Source organism: Dipodomys merriami, unplaced genomic scaffold, assembly GCF_024711535.1.
Source record: "Dipodomys merriami isolate MVZ:Mamm:240054 unplaced genomic scaffold, mDipMer1.0.p SCAF_12, whole genome shotgun sequence".
NCBI classification, from domain to species: Eukaryota; Metazoa; Chordata; class Mammalia; order Rodentia; family Heteromyidae; genus Dipodomys; species Dipodomys merriami.
Genome location: NW_027202493.1, coordinates 2576225 through 2589956, shown reverse-complemented (window position 1 = coordinate 2589956; position 13732 = coordinate 2576225). Strand labels below are relative to the sequence as shown.

Below are 13732 nucleotides of genomic sequence, written 5' to 3'. Positions count from 1 at the left end.
ATAGTGCCCTTTCTGCCTCATAAACTGACAGTTGCCATAGAGAAGACAGAGGCTGGCCTAGCCTGCACTTGGATTTTCTCTTAACTCCAGCGCATTTCCCTGAATCATTCTTCATTTGATTCCTAACACATCTACACATTCCTGAGCCAATGAGAGACTAAAATGACAATAATCTTTGTAGCTATTTTATTAGAGGATAATAATTTGTTTAAGTGAGATGATGTATTTAAAGCTTAACAACGCTTAACAGCCAATACCTATAGCTTGCAAATGTTAGCTATGCTTATTCATCTATGCTGAGCTATGGGGCCTTGGAGTTTGGTTTCTACAGCACAGAACTAGAGTATCCTCAACTTTATTCTCAACTTTACCCTGGATCAGTTCCTGGTACCCACTAGTTACTTGCTAGTTAAATGTTTCTTAAAATTATACCATAGACATTAAGATATGGATGTATCTATCAGAAGATTGCAACAACAGGTTTATAATCCAAAGAATCTTCTCCAAAATGCTAAAGACTGGGCAGTTCTTGATGCTGGTGCTTACTATTCATGAACCAAAAGAATCTCTCACTAGGCACCAGTGTCTCACAAATGTAATCCTAGCTACTCAGTAGGTTGAGATCTGAGGATCACAGTTTGAAGCCAGCCTAAGCTTATCTTCAATTAGCCAGCAAAAAGCCAAAAGTGGAGATGTGGCACAAGTGGCAGAGCACCAGACTTGAGCAAAAAGCCAAGTAAGGGATGAAGGCCCTGAGTTCAAGCCCAGTACTATTATAAAATTAAACAAAACAAAACATCTCTAATAGTGGCACTTGAGGTAGGGGCTAGGTGAAAAGAGTAATTATTGTGAGAAAATACCTTTAAGCACTGGTGAAAATGGCATATGATCATAATGGGGTCACTTTACATTCAGCAAATGGTGTCTCTCTGTTCCACTGACAAACAATCCTGACACCATGATGCATACCTGTAGCTCCAGCTACTCAGGAGATTGAAGAATCACTTGTGCCAGACTGGACATTATAACCAAATTCCATGTCTTTTAATGAATGAATGAATATATTGAGTTAAAAAAATAATCTCCCAAACTACTTACCCAAGAACTCAGAAAGTTATTCTAGTGATTTTCTCTTCCATCCAGGCTGTCTGTCACTTGGGCATGGACTGTGCCTCATTGCTTTCCATCATTCTGTGTGTGGTGCTGAGTGGCCATTGTCCAAGTGCTTGGACAGGAAGGAAGGGATCCACAGGGCACCAGCCTGATGGTTTTCCAGGGCTGAGGAGAGAGTGATATGGGCTTACTCACTGGGCATCTGAGGAAGGCTTTGAAGATCTCTCCCATTGCTGCTGTCTCTGTCAGCACAGTGTCTCAAGCCCAGTTCTGAAAGGGTCACACTTACTCTGAGTAAGTTCTGCCTGCCTGTTGCATTAGCTCCTGGTTCAGAGCCTTCTGCAATTTGGCTAACATCTTTCCCTCCTGCTTTACCACCCACACACTCCCTGCTCTGAGGCCAAATCAAATCCTCCTTTCCCTGAGCAGCTGCACACAGCCTTCTACTTCCCCCCTTACCCTGGTTTCTCCTGTTTCTCCTTCTGAAAAGGTGAAATCGAATCATCTCCATCAGTGGAAATCTGTCCCCCCCATTCCTCCAGTTTCAATTCAGCTGTCCCTCTTTCTGACCCACATTCATAGAAACTCTTCTCCAAATGCATGAGACCACTTGTCCACTGCTGGTGGTCTTCCTGTGGTTCTTGCTCCTTCATAGAATGTGCACATTTATCTTAGCTCCCTGCCTGGCCTGGAAATTTGTAAATAGCAAGGAAATGGTATCTTGTAACCCCTGACAACTTTTGCACAATGTCACAGTGGGAGAATGGATGGATAGATGGATGGATAGATGGATGGATGGGTGGGTGGGTGGGTAGATAGACAGATGGATGGATGGAAGAACAAAGGGAGAGAGGAAGGGAATGGAAATGAATGAAGTAATGAACACAAAATGAATGAGTGAACACAAGATATTCTACTGTGGGGTTTTGCCAGCTTCCTATTTAGTTACCAAATAGGCATGGCTCAAGAAGATGGTAAAATGCAGATCCTCTTCTGAATGGCTTCCTCCTGCCCCTCCTTCCCTCTCTTCTGGGGCATTTGTCACACAGGTCTGGGCTCATTGAGGACACAATATGCAAAGGCAGATCAGGGGTGGCCCTGCCCCGTGAAATCCTCTTGTTCAAGGGCCACTGCCCCCATAGGCCATAGGCCATCAGTGAGGGACAGGCCAACCTGCTAGGCCCCTTTATCCCATGGCCCTGATACCCCTGAAGCTAACCACGGCCACACACAGCAGGAAACAGTCACAGTCCCCTCAATCTGAGTTTCACTGTTTTTCACCAACATTGACAAATCCTCTGAGCTACACAGACACACGGAAGCCCAGCCCAGCTCAGCCCAGCAAAAGCCAGCCTTAATAAAGTCACATTTAGCAAGGCAGCACTAGCTAACCAGAGCTCCTGTAGTGAAGCTTGCTTTGTTTGTTTGTTTGGTTGGTTCTGTATTTGTTTTTTGGGTTTGTTGTTGAGCACATAGCACCCTCTCTAAGAAACAATGCAAGAAAACTATGCAGTTAAAAATGTGGTTAAGCAGGGTACCAGTGGCTCATGCCTATAACCCTAGCTACTCAAGAGGCTGAGATCTGAGGATTATGTTTCAAGCCAACCAGGTCAGAAAAATCCATGACACTCTTATCTCCAATTAACCACCAAAAAGCCAAAGCAGAGCTAAAGCTCAAGTGGTATACCTCTAGTCTTGAGCAAAAAAAAAAAAAAAAAAAAAAAAAAGCTAAGGGCCAGCACTAGATCCAGAGTTCAAGCTCCAATACTGGCACAAAAAGCAAGGGAGGGTGGGGAAAGAAGGAAAGAAGGAAGGAAGGAAGGAAGGAAGGAAGGAAGGAAGGAAGGAAGGAAGGAAGGAAGGAAGGAAGTTTGGGTGAGAGGGAGGAAGGAAGAATGAGTGGGAGTGAAGGGGAGGGAAGGGAAGGGAAGGAGGGATGGAGGAAAGGGAGGGGAATAAGGTAAGAGGAGTCTCAGGGAAAGGGGGGGACGGAGGTGGTAGTATCTAGAATCTCCATGACAATTTTAGGCTGAAGCACTTCTCAAATTCCTATGCCCCAAACCTGTGTTTATGAGTTGGAGTTGCTTGTATTTACTGAGTGATTCACAAAACCCCACACTAGAGGGTCCAAATAACCAAGTCTCACAGTGCCAACTTTCACTCCTTGCTAATTGAGAAATATCTGGGCAGCATTAGGTCTACAGCTACTACTGGCCACTACTACTGCTGCCGAGGACAGAGGGTGAGCTGCAGCTCAACAGGTTTGTTCTGCTCCAGAACCTCGTCTAGTAACTGTAAGGCTCCACCTTGGGATCCAAATCTGTAAGTAGGGTGGTAGCACATTTGCTATCTTGTGTGAGAATTAACAGGCAGTCTTCATGAGAAAACCCAGAACATAAGGGTAAACGGGATGCTTCCTTTCCTTCCTTCTACATTCCAAACCACCTAACCTACCTCAGGTCCTTGGCACCTGCTCCTAGAGGTTTATCTTTCAAATCCCCTGGCCTCAGATAGTTGCTTTAGTTCCTAAAATGATCAATCTCAAGACAACCGCTGGAGTTTGCCCTTGGACATAGCAGACAGATGCCACATCCATCTCCCTTCATTCTTTGAGAGCAAGCATTTTGGGAAGCTGCCTGGTCAGATAGTTCTCATCTTGACCAAAATACCTGCCCTCTCTGATCACCCTTTCATCCCAGGCACAGTGCCAGCTCTGCCACATACCTGAGATATCTCCTTTTATCCCAGCACAACTCTGTGAGGCAGGGACTGCTACTGTCCCCTCCAGATAAGAACCTGGGGCCGAGGAAAGGAACTATCTCAAGGTCATACATCTAATAAGTGGTAAACTAGCATTTGAGATTCCCTGGGGAATTGCCAAGGCCTGTCCCCTGGGACCTTGGAGGCTCTGCCACTATGCACCCCCAGGCTACAGAAAGAACAGCTCATACCAGCATCTTGTCAGCTGTGGAGACCCTCAGCTGTTACATTTTTCCTAACTCACAGTGAGCCTGTGTGGTGGATAACATTTTTTCCATTTTTGCAGGTAAGAAATTTCAAGATTTTAGGACAGTAAGTAAAACTGTGAGATCCCTGAACTCGGAAGCCAATTCAGACTTCCCTGATTGAAAAACCTGTGACTTTCATACCATTTGATGGGACTGCCTGGCCCCAGAAGTCTTGTCAGGAACGCAGGAAGAGCAAACTGCCACCTACTCAAGGGTTTTTAAAGGGTAATGAGGCCCCTCCTTACCCTTGCCCCTTTGGTACATAATAATTCTAGCCCAAAGGCCACTGCTTGAGGGTCTCTTCAGGATCCCAGCTGAATGTCCATGACCAGGAGTTGTGTTATCTAAGACAGGACCATGTGAGCAACAGGCAGATTAATAATACTGCCTTTATCTGGGTTCAACTGTCTGTTGGTAAAGAACAGAACCCAAAAGGATTATAACAGTAGATAGAGACACTGATCTGGAGTGGGAGATGCTGAATGTTCAAGGGGTCATCAGGCTGACAAGTGGAGGAAAAAAGCAGTGAGCCAGGGAGAAGACTCAGGGAGGTCAGATCTACATTTTCCTGAAGTCTTTCAACAACCTCACCTACACCCACAGAGTTATTAATGCCCTAATTCTAGTGGAGGCACATATTCCCAGTCCACATTTTAGACCTACTCATCAATAATGTTAATACTGCCTGACGTAATGATGCAAGTCTATAATCCCAGCACTAGGGGATATACTTAGGGAATCCTAAATTCAAGGCTAACCTGGGCTCCAAAGCCAGACCCTATCTCAAAGGAATGAAAAGTAGTGGAGGGCAAAAATAGTAGCAAAAGTCCACATTGAGTGTTTACCATACAGTGACTGAACACAGCTGGTACACAACAACTAAGAGCTGCTGTTATTATTACATGACTAATTATGCTCAATAATGATCCTGGGTGGATGTCATCTATTGTTTCTTGTTGCCATCACTCATTCATCTTTGCTGACTCCTCATCATATGGAGCACAGGCTGAGTTTTCCCTGCTATTTTCTCTCTTTCTTTCTTTCCAGGGTTCAGTCATGGAGCACTTTGCATAGACTCCAGAACAACCCCTTGGGTTGCCCTTCCATATAAAAAGGGCTCAGCCTCCACAGCCAAACTTTTATCCACTTGAAACTAAAGCCAGCATCAATCAGGAAATACTCCAGGCTAGCTGAAAAAAGTTACACCTCAAGGTCTGCAGCTTCTCCTTGGTCCTTAAGGATTTGGGGTCCTCCAGGTTTGGCTAGAATAGATTATATCATTCCCTCTCCTGTGCTCTCCTAGGGAGCCTCTGTAAGTGTTGATCTCACTCACTTACTGGTGAATCAATTGAGCCATTCTCTTTGGCCCAACAATCTTGTCATGTGTACCCATACCCCTAGGGTCTTCTCTTAGTGGAGACTATAAAACCAATAAATACCTGGCATTGGTTTGATATCCCGAGATTATAAAAGAGCAAATCATTCTGAGGAAATGTGAATATGATAAACACCCTCTACTCCTGGCCTCTATACAATTAAATAGAGAACATCTTGCTACAAAGGAGAGTTAGGAATGAAAACTCATTAAATTCTCAATTATTGTAGCCTCTCATGGACAACCAGGAGAGCTGTACTAGATAGACATCGTTATAAAACAGCTCCAAAACTTAATGGCTTTACCCACATGTTGGGTGTGTCTCTCTTTGCTAGAAGAAGCTCAGACTTCATGATAGCAATCACAGGGTCACAGAAACAGAGGACAAGTTCCACAAGCATGAATGTTTATTAATTGGTTTGTGTCAGAGAAAGCTAGCAAAGCTGCTATAAGAGGGTGTGAACTGAGGCAGGAGAGATGGATGACAATAATGAAAAGCGTGACATTGACCATGATACATTGTACTCAAAAACTGGCATGTTAAAGTGAAAGCCCTTTGTACAAATATCCTAAAATGATGATGATGATGATGATGATGATGATGATGATGATGATGATGATGGTGATGATGGTGATGATGATGATGATGATGATGATGATGATGATGGTGATGATGGTAATGATGGTGATGATGATGATGTGAATACAAGGAGGGAGGGAGTCTGTGTGTAATCTACCACAGGGTAAAGGGATGATCAGGTCAGCTGTCACCCCTTGCACATTTTCCTCAGCAGATCATCAAGAACATATTTTCCCTAGTATACTTGACTGCAACAGATGATCAGCCAGTGTTTTAATGGATCCATAAATGAGAAAATGCACTATGAGTACAATATATGCAGAGTGAGAGAAGAAAGGAAAGGAAGAGAGAAGGAAAGAATGAATTAAGAATAGGAAAGATTATGTTGAAAAATGAACTTAACAATTTTGCATTGTCTATTATGCAAAACACGAGGTACAAAAAGAATAATGAAGAAAGAAAAAAACAACTGTGTTCCTTCTCTAATCATAACATAATTAGTTAATGTTCTCATTTTTCTCAAATATTTATTGAGCATCCATGGCCAGCCCTGGTCTCTACCTTCATGAGTTGTCAGTCAGTTATTCTAAATGATTGGGCCTCAAACATTTTCTGAGAATCTTCCATCTGCAGTGGGAGGGAGAGGAGAAATAGCAATCAAGCTTCTGCCTTTGGCAGAGCCTCTGACTGGCTATAAGAGAGGGAAACTTGTCCAGAGTTAAATTTCTGGATTGATAGGTAGGAGGATTCTAGCCTGTATGACCCCGTAGCTCCCTTTTAATGCTAATGCTCCCAGATAAGAACCAGTTTCCACAGGACTTCATCCATCACAACCAATAATCCTGTGCTCCACAAGACTTCATCCATCACAACCAATAATCCCATGCTGATGGAGAAAACCAATATCCATCTCACCCAGGAGAACTACTAAGCAAAACAGAACAGAAAGACAGGCTCTTAAGGCATCTCCAAAACACACAAACCTTTCCTCTCTAACCTATTATTTGGCCAGCATCCTGTCACAGAGTCTTCCTTCCTTAGCAAAGACAAACAACTTAGTGTCCTAACTTAGAACTTCATCCAAAGGGAGACACAGTCCAGTTTCCCATGGAGCCTGTCAGCCCCAAGTACTGAATAAAAGCAAAGAAAAACATTATGGCTCCCGAGGCCTCACAGTACCCTTTCTGCCCCCTGAGACCACCAGGATGAAGGCAGAAGTTCTCAAACTCCCTCTCTCTCCACATCCTTCCTGGCACTCAGGCATCTTTGATTTATCCCTTCCTCCTTGTGGGCTTGTAAGTGTCTTTACTTACAGGCCACCACATGGCCTGCCCCCTTGCATTACCTGCAGCCGTTTCCCCCACTGGCTCTCCCTTTGCCTGTTAATATCCCAGCACCACCCCCAGAACCCCCTTCCAACCCAACTGGTCTCCTTTGAGATCCTCCTGCTCAAGCAGGATCTTCTTTCAACTGCCTATGCTCCCCCAGTTCCAAGCCATACAGGCTATAGGCTCAGACTTTGAAGTCTGTCTTGAATAACATCACATGCTGAAGATAGAAAAAGATTATAATAGTGTTGTCTAAGGATGCTTTCACTTCCTTTCCTATTGCCCAAGTACCATGTGGCTTGGTGCTGCCCTCTACCTATCACCCTCCATAGAAGTTTGTAGATATCTCCTTTTCTTCACTCTTAAGAACATCACCTTCCACACCTCTTATCACCACCTTGGTCAGAATTTTCAGGCTCTAGTTTCTTCACCTCCTTCCCCTTTTTAAGTTAATGGTGCATTTTTAGCCAAGAGAGACTCCCACGTCTCTCCATTTGATCTTCAGCCTGTAAGAATTCACTAGTCTTACCATAACTGGCCCAGCAAAGCCTCCTCCAGAAATCTGCCCTTCTACTACTCTGCTCTCTCCTCTACACCCTGAATCCCAGAAGCTGGAAGTCCTGTTACCATCCTACGAGTTTCTAACCTCTATTCTTGTCCTAATATGTGTGCTCCTTTCATTCAGGGCATCCATATTTTCCTGTCTCCCTACTGACCAAGATTCCCTTAGTAATATAACTGCATTATTTATATCATTAAGTCCTGACCAAGCTAGGGTGCTATTGGGTAGATTTGTTCAATGAGTAAGTGAATGAATGAACAAATGAATGAACTCCCTGCTTTCCTAGACCATCAGGGAGCTCTCTAGGAAGGAACTTTGAGATTCTTGTCCAAACTGTCTCCACAACAGTCTTCAGCCTACCTCTTGGAGGAGCAATTAAAATGAAATCCATTGGCTCTGTTGACCCAAATTCCTTGAGCAGCCCAATCTTCACCCCACCCCCATGGAAGGAAGATAGAAGTTACAGCTTCCCCCTGGTTCCTCTCTGACCTGTGAGCTGGCTCCACTCAGCCTAGGCTGCCCTACCCCACCCCCACCCCAGCTCAACTACTGAGCTCATGTCTTCCAGCCTAATTCATTCTCTAGATAGATGGAGTAAAGACCTAGCAAATATTATTTATGACTTTGTGATAAATAAGCCTTTTACAGGAGTGATTCAGGGAGTTCTGGGGAATTTCAAGGATAACTTTCAGCAAGTTTCAAAGGTCGGGTCAGCCTGGGATAGTAAGCCCATAGTATTTGCCATACCGTTCATCTGTTTTGAATTATTGGTCTTAGCCAGCTTCGGCTGGCTCTCAATGGACTGGCTGTGCTTTAGCTAGTTCTCTGGCTGTATTTTATTTCGATAGTGGGTAAGGGACTTTAGTAATTATTTGTGCTAGACTGACAGTAAGGGGAGAGAGAGAAAAAAAGTTCTTCGTAATGAAATTCAAGTGCCACCAGATGTGTGTGTGTGGTGGGAGGGGGGGTTAGTACCTGCCCAGCCACCGCACCCATGTATCTCGATCCCCTCCCCCAACATACAGAGCAGTGCATCCCCTGCATACAGACAGAGAGGGCACAGGGCAGAATCTGGCAACACAGAAGCAGGTCATAAAGGGCAAGGTGTTCCCAGAGGGTTGGGAGGCTGTAGACTGGGCTAGGTCTTTTCTTGTGTGTCAATAAATGAAATGCATGGCTGATCCCAGGCAGATGCTATAATCATAGCTTCTTGGGAACAGGAATCCTGTTTCACCAACTCCATGTCCTCAGAATCCAACACTTCACCTGCACATAGTATGTTAGAGAACAAATATGTACTTGCCTTGGAAAGGATTAGACTGAAGTAGAGAATCACATTCCTACTTCTTTCTACTATGTAGTTTTCCTTGTATAGTGCCTTTTATTGCCTTTTCTCTTTCTTTTATTATTGCTAACTTGTGGCATGTGATAAGTTTGTTTGGGAGTTAGGGTTTGATTTGGACTTGCAAGATGAAGAAGTTTGGCTTATAAATGTCTATCCAGAGCTGGACAGTTTTCCCTAGATAATCTGGCAAACCTTGCCACTTATTCCTGACACTGAAAACTGCCAGCCCTTATTCTGGAATACAGAATTAAAGAGTGCCGTCTCCTTTTGTGCCCTTAAGATAGACAAATTTGTATCTCCCTGTCATAGTCTTAAAAAAATGGCTTTTCCCTAGCTTGCTCTTCACATTAGACCCTCTCCTTCATGCCCCACAAGGCCCACATGTGTTCATAAAACAGACTTGGTGAAGGAAATTGAGTGAAGAAATTCTGGATTTGTTCACCTTTTTTGCTATTTGTTTTTAATTTCAGAAGGTAAGAAAATCTCTAGCAAGAAATTAATCAAGGGTTCTCCCTTAGAACCAAGGTACATTCTGTTGTATTGCCTACTAATAAACATCTGTCCCTTAATGTATGGCCTGAAGAAATACTACCTTGATTTTTTTAAATAGTTGAGACTTTATTCTAGTAGCTATAATTACAGTACTTGTTGAAATGAAAACTGAAAACAAGTACACAAAACAGTTAATTACTAATTATGTATTGAAAGCGGTAAGAGGTTTCATGACACCAAATAAACAAGTTCTGAGGTTTTTCTCAAGATAAATTTAACAGCTCCAGCTTCTTCAGTGTTTATCAAAATACCAAAGAAAAAAAAGTAGAGGTCATCTTTTTCAATGGCAAATCGGACCCTTGCAGGCTGAGAGAGGAAGCGACTTCACACATGGAGATGGGGTGCTCTGGGACTGTGGGTCTGGAGTGAGCCAGCCCTCCCAGCTTGCAGACTCCTGCTGGCTAGACCCAGGCCTCCCGCTGGCACTTGGAGCAGGCGCCAGAACTGGGAACACGGGCTGCTGCTAGCCGGCCAGAGGCCCAGCAAGGATGAGGGCATGCCCTGGGGCCCTGCTGCGGCCCCTGCCAGCGCCTTGGTGACCGGTGAGCACGAGTACAAGCACAACACTATGGAATGCAGGTGATCCACAGGCAGGCGAGTCACAGGGGCTCTCCTGTGACGATGCAGCGGATGGTGGTTCGTTTGTTATTGTCTCTCCTGTTCCGCAAGGGGAACACTAGCTGATCTGATGGACTAAGCATTCAGGCGGTTACTGCAAAAACCTACACTAGGCAGAGTCTCCCTTCTATGTGTTCAAGTGTTCTGCTTGTATTTTTTAACAATTTTTAAAAATGCACTGAGTTCAGGTTAAAAACCAACCACCAAACGGATTCTAATACTGATCTACACCCACTGGCTCCTGGAGACCAGGTGCCCACATGTCCAAATCTCTTCTCAGTACTCACCGTAAGTTGATTCGCTTTACAATAAAAAAGCTGAGTATATTGCATAGGAGTACCAGAAACTGCCTCAGTGGAAACAGAAACTATTTACATTAAATAAAAACCTGGCTGCAGGCTGCGTCTGCACATGCACAGCACGGTGCAGTGCGCACTGTAACCAACCCATGGAGACAGCTTCTGGCACTCAGGACCATAGGGCCCCACGTTTGCCACATGAGAGGAAAGCGGAGGGCAGAGAGGAGGAAGTGAGGGGGAGGGGGAGTTCTGGTTCACTTCTGGTTCCGGAGCTGATTGGACAGCCAGTCCAGTCCTTCCTAGAGCCCGTCCCCGCTGGTGGCACAGGTGGTCTGAATGTACCAGTTCCTATGGCGTAGAGAGTGCAGCCCCAGCTTGTCTGTGATTTCAGCAGCATTCATGGCATTGGGGAGGTCCTGCTTGTTGCCAAACACCAGGAGGACAGCATCCCGGAGCTCATCCTCCGCCAGCATCCGCATGAGCTATTCACTCGCCTCCTTGACATGCTCTCTGTCATTGCTGTCCACCACGAAGATCAAGCCTTGGGTGTTCTGGAAGTAGTGACACCTCAGCGGCTGGATCTTGTCCTGGCCGTCCACATCCCACACAGGGAAGCTGATGTTCTTGTACTCAACAGTCTCCACGTTGAAACCTATGGTGGGGATGGTGGTCATGATCTCACCCAGCTACAGTTTGTACAGAATTGTCATCTTTCCCGCAGCATGCAGGCCCACCATGAGGATGCGCATCTCTTTTTTGCCAAAAAGGCCCTTGAAGAGGTTTGCAAAGATATTCCCCATGCTTGTGGACAGGTGCAGGTGAAAGACCTCAGCAGCAGTCGCTCCCAGCCAGGCCTTGATTTTTTTTTTTAAGTATTAGAAAGTATAGAATACTTGCTTAAGTATTCTATTAAGTAAGTACAAGACCCTGAGTTCAAACCCCAGGAGGAGAAGGAAGAAGAAGAGGAAAAGGAAGAGGCAGGAGGAGGAAGAATAGGAGGAGGAAGAAGAGGAAGAAAAATCTAAAAATACTAAAGATCCGTGTGTGTGTGTGTGTGTGTGTGTGTGTGTGTTGTTGTTGTTGTTGTTGTTGTTGTCGTCGTCGTCACTGGGTATTGGACCCAGAAGCACAATCTACTACTTGAGCCATGCCCCCAATCCTATTTCTATTAGTTTGTTTTTCAGATAGGGTCATATGCTCTTTGCCCCAGTTGTCTTGGACCTTAACCCTCCAACCTCTGCCTCCTATATAGCTGGGATTACAGATGTGGCCCACAACACCTGGACACTAGGGAACATTAATGGAACATCTCTGGCAATTCAGCCCTCTGAATCTGTCCTATTGTGTTTGCTCAAGGAAAATTTATCTTCTTTGTTCTTCAAGTAAAAAAAAAATCAGTGGGTGGGCTGTTCTCTATCTCCCTTATCAAACAAAGAGATAAGGGCTGAGGCCAAGGAGGCTCCAGACTTGTAGCTACACTTGTATGTGGGTCCAAGCAGGAGTCCAGCTCAAAAAAAAAAAAAAAAATTAAAAAGGAGATCAAGAAAAGTTTATTTTTCTGCCCTCCTTTATTGAAAAGATGCCTTTCCTTAGGAAAAATAAGATCAGAAAAAAAAAAGAAAATCAGAAACAAAAAACCATTAAGACTACTATAAGTCTCTAAAGAAGTGATTAGGAGAGTTCCGGGAAGTTGGCGGAGGAGAAGCTGGAATCTGAACAAGCTCTCGCATAGAAAGTAGTTTTAGAGTTCCAGTGAACAGTCCTAAGCCAGAGAATCACACCAAGTGTGCCATCACAGGACAGAGAGTTAGACAAGAGAGGGGAAGCCAAGGAAACGCATCAGCTGCCGCTCCGGCGGCGGGGTCGGGGCAGCGACCACCCCGCGGAGTCATACCTGAGACACAGAGAGTCGGGGACGAAGGAGCCAGACGCAGCGGACGAGCGGATTCTACTCAACACCAACAAGAACCGACAAGGAGCGGACATCTTCATCCTGCTGTTTGCAGACCAGAGACGACCCAGGATCCAAGACTCGGCGTGAGTACAAGCCCGACGTCCTCACTCCTCAGGGAGCAGAGGAGGGAAGGCCACCCCTCCCCCCCCAGCACCGGTGATCTCCATCTTGGATACCGACAAAGCTCGGAGGAGCTGCTAGCTCCAGCTCAGGTCTTGGAATAAAATGAGTCATTTAGCAGGTCACAAGAACTTAACGGCGAAGTGACCTGCCAGACTCAGCTCCATCCAGGGAAAAGTCACCCAGCTCAGGCGCCAGCCATCGGAGTGCCTTGCCTCACTGGGTAACCAGAGCCAGAGGCTGCCCCTCCCTCTAGCAGCCACCACAATCAATTGAAAAACAGAAACCCTGAGAATGGCTCCAGGCTGGGCGCTGTGAGCTTTATCACAAAATAGGCCCAGGGAAAAGCTACGGTTTGTTGAAAGGCCTCAACTCTACCCAGAACCTAGCCTCATCACCACATCCCCCTCTTTTGTGACTCTCAAAGCAGACCACCCTCCCAGAAAACTAACCTGGGAGGGGGATCTCAAAATCTTGGGTAAAGCAGAGCATTTTTCTGCCTCTTCCAACCAACCGACTTAAGAAACCAATCAAGCCACAGGACCTCAAGCTGACCAGAGACTCTGACAAGAGACTGGTTGCAGACAAAAGGGAGATACAGGATTCTTCCCACTCCTCCCCCCCCCAAAAAAAAAAATCAAAAGACTTTTTTTTTCTTTTTTTTTTCTTCTTTTTTTTTTCTTTTCTTCTTCTTCTTCTTTTCTTTTTTTTTGCTTGTTTTTTGTTTTTTGTTACCATATATATATATTTTTTTTTTTTCCCTTCTAAAACTTTTATTAATCTTTAATTTTTGCCTCTTCTGAAAAAATAATTGTTTTCCAGTAACTTTTTTTTTCTCATCTTATAATTTTTATTTTAGGAATACGTGAATGAGAGTT

General features: G+C 44.8%; 1 pseudogene; it reads right to left on the bottom strand.

The window, feature by feature from the left end:
* Positions 1-10984: 10984 nt before the first annotated feature.
* On the bottom strand, positions 10985-11584 carry LOC138822998 (ADP-ribosylation factor 1 pseudogene; annotated as a pseudogene).
* Between the last annotated feature and the right edge of the window lie 2148 nt (positions 11585-13732).